Raw genomic sequence first — 13,160 nt, 5'->3', positions numbered from 1 at the left:
TTATGGAGTTAATTATTTCAATCATTAGATGAATCTTTTGTGGGATCTTCTAATATCACGTCAATGCTAAGTCTTTGATGTCATCCGTATCAAAGAATCGATCCCCACATCTAGGTTTGAGTAATGATCTGAAGATTGTAAACTATCAAAGGTTAAATAGCCAACTAGCTCATGAGGTAGGGGAGGAGCATTGTAAGTTCTTCCTTCCATGTCATCTACTGTGACATTTGGCAACTTCTCTTGATGTCCTCATCTTTAAACACAGGTTGCTTCCTTGTTGCAACTTTTTTTTTTTTTTTTGGGCAGAAAAAGTTTTTGTTATATTAGGATATCATCATCATCATAAGTATTTACATGTTCTTTGGTAACGAACAACCAGCCTCCATGGGAAGAGTTTCATCAAAACATTTCTGAGTAAAACATAAACATTAGTAGCAAAATCAAAAGAGAGGGACATAGGAGTCCTCAGTGTCATCTGTATTGTCATCATTGAAGTAATCAGAGTAATTGAAGCTCTCTGAATCTCCAGAGCTATTAGTGTCATCTGCCTGGGCTATTAGTGTCATCTGCCTGGGCTTCACAAGGTGAGTCATGTTCCTTTTTAACCTTTATGGAGGGTACCTGATTAAGAAACTTAGTGATCTCAGCAGGGACTTCAAAGGGTGTGGAATTATCAATCCCAAAGCAGCTTTGAGTGTGTTCTTGTAAGTCAGCATTGAAGATGGCAACCTCTGCTTGGAAAGTGTGGATCAATTCTATGATTTTCTTCTGGACGTGTTCAGCCAGTTAACAAACAGTAAGCCAGCTTGCAAAATAACTTGATTAAACTGAAGATTATTCTTGGTTACCCATATAAACCAAAGTGTATGTGCTCTCAGGGGTGACCAGGCGTCCTGATTTGTCCTTGAAGAGTCTCCAAGCAAGATGGCCTTCCAATTCACTGGCTCCCTTGCTCCAGTTGGACTATTTTCCATACCTTTCTAGCCACTGGACAAGCCACAAAGAGATGGAAGATATCTTCATTAGTAGAGCGACAATTCATACATTTACCATTACCCTTCCCAATCCTGAGTCCTTTGATATTAGTCCACACAGCTTTATGCAATATGAGCCACATCAGGGCAGATAGTTTGTCTGGAATTGAAGGAGACCAGATGGCACAGAACCTGAATTTCCATTTCTCTTTGGAGTCATGAAGTTTCCACTTGTCATTAAGAACCCTACAGAGATCACCCATGTCCTTGCTTGGTGTGGGTATGGGGAAGAAAGAGGAACTTTCCACCCAACTGAACTCCCTACTGTACATAAGGAAAGATCCCCCCTTCCATTGTTGGCTACCACTCCAAAGTTGTAATCTACTCATAACAAGTGACTGGCTTTTGTTGTTTAGATTGAACTCTCTCCTAATCTCTACCCAAGTTTTCCACCTTAGTTCAGATCTGTTCCATAGCTGCCCCTAGCTTTGCAAACCCTTTTTAAATAGAAGAGCTACCTTGGCTATCTCTTTATCATAAAGAACAACTTCTTTGAAAATAAGAGAAATCCAAATTGAGTCCAAGGTCATAAAGGCACCTTTACCTGAAAAGACAATTTGGCTTTTAATCCCTTCAAAAGCTGTCCAAAGAGAGACCCAAAGCTGGCTGCCTTTAGGTTTGCAAGGTTTTGGGTTACAAATAGCTGATAGCATGGGGAAGTTTTTCCACTTGAGGACTCTGAGGGGTCTTAGGGAGCTGACATTCCTAAGGAGAAGTTGAGCCCAGTGTTCAATAGGGTTTAGGATCGCCTTTAAAATCCAGGCTAAGGAGAGTTTCAGAGCAGCCTGTTCTATGTCAATAACTCCTAATCCACCCTCCCGCTTGGGTTTGATACAGAAGTCCCACCTGACCTTGGGTATCTTGCCTCCCCATAGAAAAGATTTGCAAATTTTTATGAATCTGTAAATTCCAGCTTTGGAGGGGGACCAAGCTGTGAGGTAGAAGATAACAATAGGATAAATGCAATGGTTAAGAATAGTTCTTCTTCTTACCAGACTAGCCTGAAATCCTCTCTATTTCTCCATCTTGTTTTGGAATTTGTTCATGAACCGGTCCCACCTTTGCTTGAGGGAAATATCAAACCCCATGGGGATACCCAACAACCTGAAGACTGAGCCATGCTTGACCCTCTGACATCCCATCCCTTCCAACACTTGCTGTTCATCACCTTTGAGAGTTGCATATCTAGTTTTAGAGTGATTGATTTTGGACCTAGAGGCTTTGCAAAAAATATCTAAAGACTCCATGGCCACCTTGATATATTGTGACTCATTCTTGAGGGTTAAGTTAACTAGTATCATCAACAAACTGCTGACAGATAAGTTGCTTGCCTGAGGGTAGCTCAATACCTTTCAACTTGTTTTCTTGGCTTTGTTGATGGAGAAGCCATCCCAGGGAGTCTGCTGCAATTGCAAAGAGTAAAGGGGCAATAGGGCACCCCTGTCTTATAGATCTTTTAAGCTCAAATGGTTGGCTCATTATCCCATTAACACAAAGGTCTTTGTTGTAGCATTTGTGAGGAGCAGTTTGATAAAAGAAATGTAAAGGGGGCCAAGACCCATATCAGCCAGAGCTTGGATGATAAACTCCCATTCAAGTCTATCATAAGACTTGTCAAAGTCAACCTTCAAGAAGCATATGTCCTGTTTTATTTCTCTGGCATACTGACATCCCTCCCAAATGTTGATGATAGCTTCAAGTAAATGTCTGCCCTTTATGAAGCCTTTCTGCTTTGGTAGGATCCACTTGGCCATTCTGTTTTTAATCCTCAGAACCAGAGCTTTAGCAAAGATTTTATAGCTGTAGTTGAGCATAGTAAGAGGCCTCCAGTTCCTTAGCTCAGTCTTATCTCCTTCCTTAGGAATAAGTTTTATAACACCACCATTGATATGTGTAGGCAGGAACCCACTTTCAACACTTTCTTGCCATAAAAGAAGGAGGTATGGGCCAACAGTGGACAAGAATCTTTTGTAGAATTCAATTGGTAGTCCATCCTCTCCTGGTGTTTTACCATCAACCATCACCTTGACAGCTTCAAACAGCTTCTCTATAGTCAGAGGTTTCTCTAGGTACTTGTTATGGGCTTGTTATCACTGAGAACAGTGCTTTTTCTAGCTTCCTTGCAAAGTTCTCTGGCTTTAATCACTTCATTGTCTACTTGAATGGTGGAGGACAGTAGACTCTGAAAATGAAGCTGAATGAGGTCAATGTTCTCCTCATTAGAAAGGGCCAAAGAGTTGTCAGCTTTTCTAAGAAGGGGTACCTCTTCATCAGACCTTTTCCTTCTTATACTTTTAAAGTATTCCTCGGTAGGTCGGTCAGCTTTGCCAGCCCACCAATCTCTGAAGTATACCTTAGAGTCATTTAGAAGAATCTGCTCTTGAATCCTAAACTCATTTCTTTTGAGCACCAAGTCAGCCTATGCCTGAGGGTCTCCTTGTCTAGCTAGGGTCTCCAGGGTAGTAATCATGATCTAAATGCTGTCCATCCTCTTTGCCCTAATTTTAGCTCTATCCTTTCTAGCTTTTCTGAGGAACTTTTGAGTTTGGTCAATTGCAGTATACTAGGATTCACTGGCAGAAGGAGACTCAGTGAAAGCCTTGAGCCAAATAAGTTTAACACCTTCTTGAACACTCAAGTCAAAAAAATTGGGATCAGCCTTAAACCATGATGTGGTTTTTTGGCCTAGGCCAAAGTCACACTTGAGTAGGATTGGCTTGTGGTCTGAAAGATAGAAAGAGGAAAAGACCTGAGTCTGGCAAGAGTTGGTTTGGCTAACTAAATCTTGTGAGACATATATCCTGTCCAGTCTGTCCTCTCTTCTGTTGTCCCCCACTTTACTGTAAGGTGTCCATCCCCATGTCCACTAGACTTAGCACTTCTTTCAAGTCCTCCCGGAAAGTCAGTTCTTTGCCTCTGATGATTGTTCCTTTACCCATCCATTTGTCCTTGGTTCTTTCCACCATGTTAAAGTCACCAGCCATAAAACATTTATTTCCTGCTAGCAGGAGTGATTCCTAGCTAACCATTCTTTGCTATGAACTGTTAGAAGCATAAAGTGACACCACTATGAATGTCTGCCCATGTATCATGCATTTAACCATAATCCATCTGTTTTGTGTATCTACTTCCACATCCAAAATACCTTGAGCATAGTTAGATAGTATACCAATTGCTACCTCACCCTTGCCCTCCTCATGGTCAGTGAAGTACCATTTCCTTCTCTTGTCAATAACAGTCAGTCTTTTCTCCAAAAAAGGTCCTTAACTTCTTGCAGAATAAGGAAAGTAGGAGAAAGAGCATTAGTTCTCAGCCAATAAGCTAACTTTCCTCCTCTGCCAGGGTCAGTGAGACCTCTGACATTGAGAGGATGGCTATTGGTTTACTTGACATTCTTCTTAGTTCCCTTTCTAGCCCTGGGATTGGGGCTATTTATATGAGAGGAGACATTTTTTCCTTGAGAGAGTTTTCTCTTGCTTTGTACCTGAGTAAAAGCCTTACCTTGGTCAGCAGTATCCTTTTCAGCCCCCATATCTTGATCACCTCCTAGGTCTTCCTCTCACTGATTTTTGAAGAGGCCATCTCATCCTCTTTGTTTATATCCTCCTCAAAATCTTCTGACCAACCTGCTTCAATCTGAGAGTCAATGTCCAAGTTTTGATTTTTTCTTATCCATTCCTCAATTTCACTGTCTGCTAGGGTGTCAAAAGCATTGTTCAGAGCTATGGTGTCATCAATCATCCCTTTGCCTTTATCCTGGGGGAGCAAGGGTTTGACAGAGTTTATCTTTTGGAGAAGGGTTTTTTAAATAGAAACTGACTTGGGGATCCCTTTTTCAACTTGTTTACTACTGGTGGGTGCAGGATCCTTGGGCTTAGCTTTGGTCCTCCTCTGAGGGCAGTTCTTAATTGCATGACTAGAGAGTCCACACAGGAAACAAGAATTCGGAAGATTTTTGTAGAGAAGGGTTGTTCCCTGTACACACTTCCATTCCTGTTGACCATAACCAAGGTGTTGGGAAGGTCCTTAGCAATATCCATCTTAATACACAATTGCGGGTTAGCTCTAGGATTGATGAAGTTTTCCTTCTCAACTCCAAATACCTCACCCAAACAGCGGCACAAGGAAGCTAGTTGGTTGCAGAGAGCGAGGGCAGATCTGGGAGCTCTACCCACACAGGAGTAATAGTGGATCTAGGGAGATCAGGGTTAAAGTTGTGCTTCCACTTCTCTAAGTAGAGAGGTTGGTGGCGTTTGACAATCTAAATGGTGCAGTTGAGAGCCTTGGAGGCCATGCTTGGAGACTCAAATAGGAAGACAAAGAACCCTTTCCTTAGAAATCTAACATTGGTAACACTAATGCCTTGTCTAACCCAATTTGCTCTCACCCAATTCTCAATGAAGGCTAGAGGAGGTCTAGGCCCTGGGAGGAAACCAATTAATGCATGGGGTACTAAGCCATTCAATGGAATAAGAAAGCAAGTCTTCATTGATGAAGGCAGCAATCTGCTTACCTCTTGTAGATTCTTGGCCCTCAACACAAGTAGCCTCTTCTTCTTCAACTGGTTTGGTGTTGTCTTATGGGGTTTATGAGTCATTCTTTTCCTTCTCGCAATGAAGGGGCTCCTTGTTTCCTTCTTTTTCTCCCCCTTGGGGTCTGTCGCTCCCGCTTCGGTGGATTTTGGCTCTTGGAGAAGTTCCAAAGGTTCCTCTTTCACCTCCTTTGCTACGATCGAAGAGCTTTGAACTGCTCTGGGGGGCTCTGATTTCTTGTGGGTTGGGGGCTGAAGTAGAGGCATCAAGTCCTTCTTTGGCCTCCTCTATCCTTCCTAAGCTGGCAAAGTGAGTAGTAAGCTTCTTTTTCACTGGGAGGGAGAAGAACCCTCCTCTAGCTTTCTGAGCAGCAACCGAGTAAGATATCGTGGTGCCTCCCCTCCCAGCTCTAAAATCTGGTGATGCGCATCCATTCTTTTCCTGTGGTGTTGGCCTTTCACTCAAGGTGGGAGAAAGTCTGTCTTGTCTGAGGGTCCTTGAGCCCCTTTTAAGGCTCGACTGGCAGAGGTTGGCAGCGAGTGTTCTTTCTTCGAGGAGTTCTGGAAATGTGTCTTCGAAGGTCACATTAGAAGACCAATTTGGCTGGGATCAATGATCCTGTCGATTCAGGCCGTCAGTTTTGTCTGCTGACACCAAATCTTCATCATCATCATTTCCCAGACCTTGTCCTTTGTGAGCACTCAGTGGTGGGCAAGGGAATCTAGTGTGTAATCTTCCGTCTTCCTCTCCATCTCCTTCGTCAATTTCCAATCATGTTTTTTCACCTCAGGATGGGTTTAGACCGGGCGGTGGCCAAGGATGCAAAAGGGTTGTTGAAAGAACAAGGGTGGTGTTGGAAGAACCTCCTTCCACCTTTCCCTCTCTTTCTCCCTCCATCAAGATGCGTCATTTGGAGATGTTCCTTGTTGCAACTTGAATTTGCATCTAAGCAAGGTCCAATTGCAAAATAACTTGACAACTTATGTTCTTAGGCATCAACAATTGTAAAATCTACATTCCAAGCTATCCAATAATTGAGTCGATGGCAAAAAAACATTCAAATCTTTTCTCTTAGTTTCTTACGCTTCTCTTCACACTATGTTGAGCCATTTTATGTACATCTAATTTAAACATGTTGAGTTCTCAAAAGTACAACTTGGATGTGACATTTCATATCCAATTTAAACATGTTGAAGCCTCAAAATCTCACTCTCATGATAGCTTGTATCATTTCCAACGTAATCCAGCTCACTTTCCCCTATTTGGACATCCCTTGTACTAGCTTAACTCTCTTGGGAGATGTTTGCCATGATTCCATGATCAATTAACATCAACCTTCTCTATGTGAAAGTGGCAACCATTGGTCACATTGCATTGGATGAAATATATTAAACATGAAATTTCAAAAAAAAAAAGAGTATTTCAAAACAATCTTCACTATATCCAACTTTGCATCATGAGAATCATAAAAGGAGGAGATGCTACTTACATGAAGATCACAACCCTTGGCAATTTCTTGTGCTCTACTACTGACATTCTCTCCCCTCTTATAGGTGTTTGTAACTGAATCTTAGAGCCATTCAATTTCGCAGTTGCTCAGGAATAGACACAAACCTTTTGGATACCCTCTATGAGTTCTTCTAAAAGCTCTTTTATCTTCCTCTCATTGTCTGTTTACCTCTTCATATCTTTCAATCCATTTCTTTATTCCCTCACAATTCTAGAAACAAAATGTGTTCACCTTGAACTCCAATGCAACACTCATCTTTCTTTGCATTCCTTTTCCTTGTGGCACATTTTTGTCATCTCTTTGATCATCCCTATCATCCCAAAGTCGAGTGTAGAGGGACTTTATTGCATGAGAAACTCTATGACATAAAACATTAATTCCTTGTATCAATCACTCTTCTTCCATGCTACCTTCTGGTCTTGCCTTTTGCCTCGCAATTTTTCAACACTTTCATGAAACCCTCCAAGACGAACATCCATCCACTCATAACATTTCATGCATGTGTGCGTGCACGTGCGTGCGTGTGTGTGTGTGTGTGTGGACACACACATATACTAGTTGATCCACTAGATGGATAACTAGATTTAGTTGAATATCTAGAATGCTTGTTGGAAATGCTTTCTCAATCAAGCATAATGCTTCAATGGCCTGAATTCTTATTGGCTTGAGTGATGACTTTATAATCTCCTTTAACAATATCTACGAAAAATATACTCAAGATATTCAAGAATGCAAGTATCTATATGAATGAATTTAATGGTGGATCATAAATTTGGGATGCACATCTCACAAAAGACCATAGCTTGTTCATGGCACCTCTGACCTCTTCTGTTAAGCAATTCCCAAAGAGCTATTGGAAGCACATATTATTACAAAGACCATGTATTAATATAGTTGTAATTGATATTATTTAGGAGTAATGATGACATGAAAATATGAAATGCATCAAATAGATTATAATTACATGTAACATCATCTTCTGCTGATCATGTGACTATAAGAACACTTAGTCTTTTATTAGTGGTAAAAGTACCCTTCAAATAATGCATGTACCTTGTTGGGGTTTTCATATATACAATCACACTTTTTGACATATCTATCTTCTAATGGAGTAAACACCTATGTCTCTCTTAGCAACTTCACCTTCCCATTCCCCTCACATGGCCACATGCTCCTCTTTATTCAATGACTGTCAAGTCCTCTTGTTGTTTTCGATCATCTTTATCCCATATCATATGCTTCCACAAGCTTTAAAAAACATGTGGAATGTATGCATTAGATTCAAAATACAACTAGTGTTTAAATGTTTCCAATAAGGAAGGGCATAGAAAATAGGAAACATTTCCATGCCATGTGTTCTTAGGATCATGCCATTCCACCAACCAATCCCCTACCTTCATCAATCAAGTGCTTCTATCATACCAACTCACCAAATGAATCATGGATAAATTAGGGATGATCCATAAAGAAGATACGTACAACGGTTTTCATATAGGACTTTTCCAAGATGCATAGAGTAGAAACTCTCCAAAATGTCTCCCAAAAATGGAGAAGCATAGTATCCTTGCTATTGTAGACTTGCACGACCATGTAGCTTGGGATTTGATCAATTATGAGCATGCCTATCCATAAGTTGGGCCAATGAAGTACAATGCAACATGTGTTTTAGCTTAGGTATAGTAGGCATATGTCGAAATACCTTCTTTGGTACCTTATCCCCTTGTGTATCTTTCCTACTCGACATTCAAAACAAACTATGTTACGCTCATATGCATCCTTATAAAGAATTCAATCATTTGCACAAGCACGGATGTTGTAGTCCATGGCCAATGCTGTGAGAACTTGCTTTCCTCTTTTTTGGACTCTAGGGCGGTGTTACCCATTGGAGGCAATGTATGAAGCAACCTATATAGAAATGCAAATGTCAAAATTAGGTATACATTCAAACTAACCCAATCTTCCATATAACAAGATTCCTTACTAGAAAAGAGTTAGACCATTGATAGGTAGCCTATAGCTTCAATATGACAAGAATTGTTGTGAGATGTGATGTGCTAGATCTTGTGTATAACATTGTACCGACCTCGTCTCTTAATGAAGCCTCTGCAAGACTCATGGATTTTAGTTCTTCCTGCTCTCCATCTATTAGAGGATCCTTTTCTTCATGTTCATTCCTTGAAAATATGCAGGTATCATGTCATGTAGTGCATCACACTGCTCGCAATTTCTCTTTGTTGGTACATATTCCCATTCTTGGACTTCCCTCATGCTTCTCCTCCTATTTGCTTTAATTAAAAATAGTCATGTTTGCATATTGTCCCATATCTCCTACTTTGTGTGCATAAGTTGAGTCTTCATGTTCTACAGTTCAATATTAGTGATAAACATACTATCTATAATTCAATATTAGTGTATGCATAAGTTGAGTCTTCATGTTTTATAGTTCAATATTAGTGATAAACACATATCTACATTAATCTCGTGTGCATCAAATAACTCTTTGATTTGGTTTTCAACAGTTTCAAGGGATGATAGCCTTTATAGCAAAATACTATTACCCACCTATAGTGAAACATTCAGATCTACTTGCATAAAGAATTATGTTTACATTTCTTCCAACCATCCTTTGATCATATTTAGATGCTCTCAATTGTCATAGCAATCCACATTACTTTCACTTTTTCTAAAGGATGAGAAACCAATAATGCAATGGAAATTCTATTCTATTGACACAAAATGGGAACCTGAAGATCATTAGAGTCTCTTAATTTCAATTTAGAGCAAAGATATGCATCCAAAATGGTGGGCCCCTGTACAAGGATCTACAAATAAATCAAAGTTGGAAATAGATGGCTTGCAATAATTTATCGAATGGAAAAAAGAAATGATGGTAAAATATCCTTCTTGGCAGATAAAAAATACAGTGGTAATTGAAAAAACACAAGAATTGATAGAATATCTTGAAAAAATGCAGAAAGGAAATGTTGAGAAAGAATGCACTTCATTTTGACCAGATGTTGGGAATGCCTTGCATATATATAAAACTTTGTGGGTTCCAAATGAACCCCAAAACACATCTACCATCAGTATAAGGAGCAATCTACAAAGCTCCACTCCCAAAAGCTACAATCTCAAAGCTCAAACTCCAACTGCTTGCCCAGACAAAATGAGTCACTAGAAGAATCAATAAATGAAGCCCCATTACAGTGCCAGACCATACTGCACAAAGAACTATTAATAACTCCACAAGCAGACGATCATCTCAAAGGGCGTGCACTAATCCAATGGAAATATTTCCCTCCATGTAGGGTTTACTACACTCAGGAGTGATGCTTTAGTTGCATATGTCTGCCTCATGGGCAGTCATCTCCTCAAAGTCATTGGTGGATTATTGCCTCTACTCCAAAAGCCATCAAGCTATCCATAGGGCATGGTACCTCCAACATCCCCCCTTGAAGTTGATGATCCTGCCTAAGATCGCAAAAAGTGGCCTAGTGCCTCAGCTACAAAGAGGAAGAGGAAGGGGGTGAGGGGGCAACCCTATCAAAATGAGCAAGAGAGAGAAAAGGCATCACCCTTGTGTCCACCAATGATTACCTGACTGGAGCTCCTTGCTTAGAGAGCTAAGACCCCTTTGATTCATAGAGGATAGCTTGGCCTATATCAACTCTCACCGTATCCATCTTCGAGCCCATCTCACTACTCTATATGATAATCTTCTCGCCTCACTTCCGCTTGCTGCTACCATCCTCTTAACCTTCTTCAAGCTCCATTCAAATATCTTTTTCCTTTAATACCTCTTGATCACACCTCTCACCATTTCCATCCCACCCAATAAACTCAGACTTCCCATCCCCTCACTCCTAGCTTCTTCCTTGATCTTGCTAATCCTACCATTGAGGATTACCAAGTTCCTCAATCCATTTTCTTAGATCTCCCTCCACTCTCATCCTATACCCCTCCCACTATTGACCCCCTTCCCTGTTGCTCACCAATGTCCCCAGCTTCTCCACCCATCCCGTAATCACCTTCGATGCCCATTGAGATACCATAAGCTTACCCTTTAACTTTGAACTTCAAAATTTGCATGATCCAAACCATACTCCAATGCCAAATTCACCCTATAATGGTGATGGATTTGATTTAATTCCTACTCTAAGTAACCCCATCAAAGAATTTTGGACCAAATACATGGATATGAAAACTCAAGGTGGATAGACCCTCAAAGGAATTCGAGTTAACATATGCAAGCATTAGATTATCTGAAACATTGATATGCAAATTGGATCCCCAACCTGACTCGAGATACCCACATCTATTTTATGAAACCTTCTTGAAGTAATACCTCTGTGCACCTCCATGCCTCAAGACCCATCCCAAATTCTATCCATTACAACACATAAAAACATCGCGATGCCAAAATACATAGCTTGGGCAAGGATCATATCATTAATTGGCCACTGATTGAGCCCAAGGCACATTGATATGGTCCCTTCATCAGCATGAACAAAAAATGCGAGGTAGCATTGACTGCATCCTAAGGCAGAAACACACTATTCAAAATTTATGGACTTTTTGAAAGTACAATTTCATAATTGGACTAAAGAAAAGTCCAAAAATATTGAATATTGTGCTAAAGTGTAGTTTTTAAAGCTAATGAGGAGAAGGGAGGAGGAGGAGGGAGGAGGAGGGGGGAGGAGAGGGAGAGGATGGGTTGCAAGGTTGGAGGAGAGGGGAGGAGGAGTTGCAAGGTTAGGACATGCTTTTAGATGTGGAGTGCAAGGAAGCATGGACACTTGGAGACAATTACTTAGAATACCAAGGTAGAAGTCAACACAATGCTCCAAAGAGTATGGGCTTCATTCCATTATGGGGTATTTATACAAGTTGGAGAGCTTCTCTCTCTACATGTAGGAATTGTAAGACATTCTCTCTCTACATGTAGAACTTGTATATAGAAGTTGCATGTAGGAGTTGCATGTAGAACATGCATGTAGGAATCGTATGTAGAACTTGCATGTAGAACATGCAAGTTGGATTTCTAAGAGGGATTATTCCTAGCCTTATGCAAGTACAAGAGGAGCTTCGCCGCTACCCTACACACACATTCTGTGCTACCTAAGCCCATGTTGGTATAGAGACAACATGCATGTAGGAGTTGCATGTAGGAATCATATGTAGAACTTGCATGTAGAACATACAAGTTGGATTTCTAAGAGGGATTATTCCTAGCCTTATGCAAGTACAACGGGAGCTTTGTCGCTGCTCTACACACACATTCTATGCTACCTAAGGCCATGTTGGCACAGAGACAACATACTCCCAGATCTATTTTATTCGAGTTATGGATTATTTTGATTTCAAAGTTGGGATGCCAGGCGCGTAACCTAGTGGCTGTTGAGCTTGTGGCATGCCAGTCACTCCTATTGTAATGATTTTGTACCATACAATTTATGGTCTATAGTCAAGAAGCTTATCTCTTCTTGAGGAGAGGTAGATGGCTGTGAATTTTGGAGGGGATCTCATTACTGAGGCTGAGGAGTCTATCGTCGAATCTGCTTGGGAAGAGGTTTGGTGGGGGGGTCTCATTGCTAAGGCTAGCATTTCTTACTATCTTGCATACATGTTGGATGCGATTGCACCCGCATCATTGAGCTTGTAGATAAGTTTGTATGCAAGTGTGATATTTGTGCATTTAGGAGACGACTGTGATGTGCTGAGGCTGCAGACTCTTTTGCCGATTCATCTTGAGTTTTGGCATAGCTTCTTGTCTTGCTTGTGAATTCATTGCATGCTTTGAGAGTATGGAATGAAAGTGTGGGATACTATTATTGATGCAATCTATTATGTGCCTATGCAAAATCGTGTGAGTGCACGTGATCTGTCAATTACGTAGGGACTAACTATATGCTTATTTGTGGGATTTCATAGGCCAAGTAAGACTCAATCATCCCTAAGTGGAAATTGATTAGGTCTTCCTATATGTGCAAAAACGTGCATATGCGAGTGAGTGTGTGTGTAGTAATCTAGTATAAACTATATGTGCAAAACGTCCATATGCTAGTGAGTATGCATGTAACAATC

Source organism: Dipteris shenzhenensis, chromosome 25 (assembly GCF_047967505.1).
Source record: "Dipteris shenzhenensis isolate YYH24624 ecotype China chromosome 25, Dip_SZ_1.0, whole genome shotgun sequence".
In the NCBI taxonomy this organism is placed as follows: Eukaryota; Viridiplantae; Streptophyta; class Polypodiopsida; order Gleicheniales; family Dipteridaceae; genus Dipteris; species Dipteris shenzhenensis.
Note: the sequence above shows the minus strand (reverse complement) of the source record.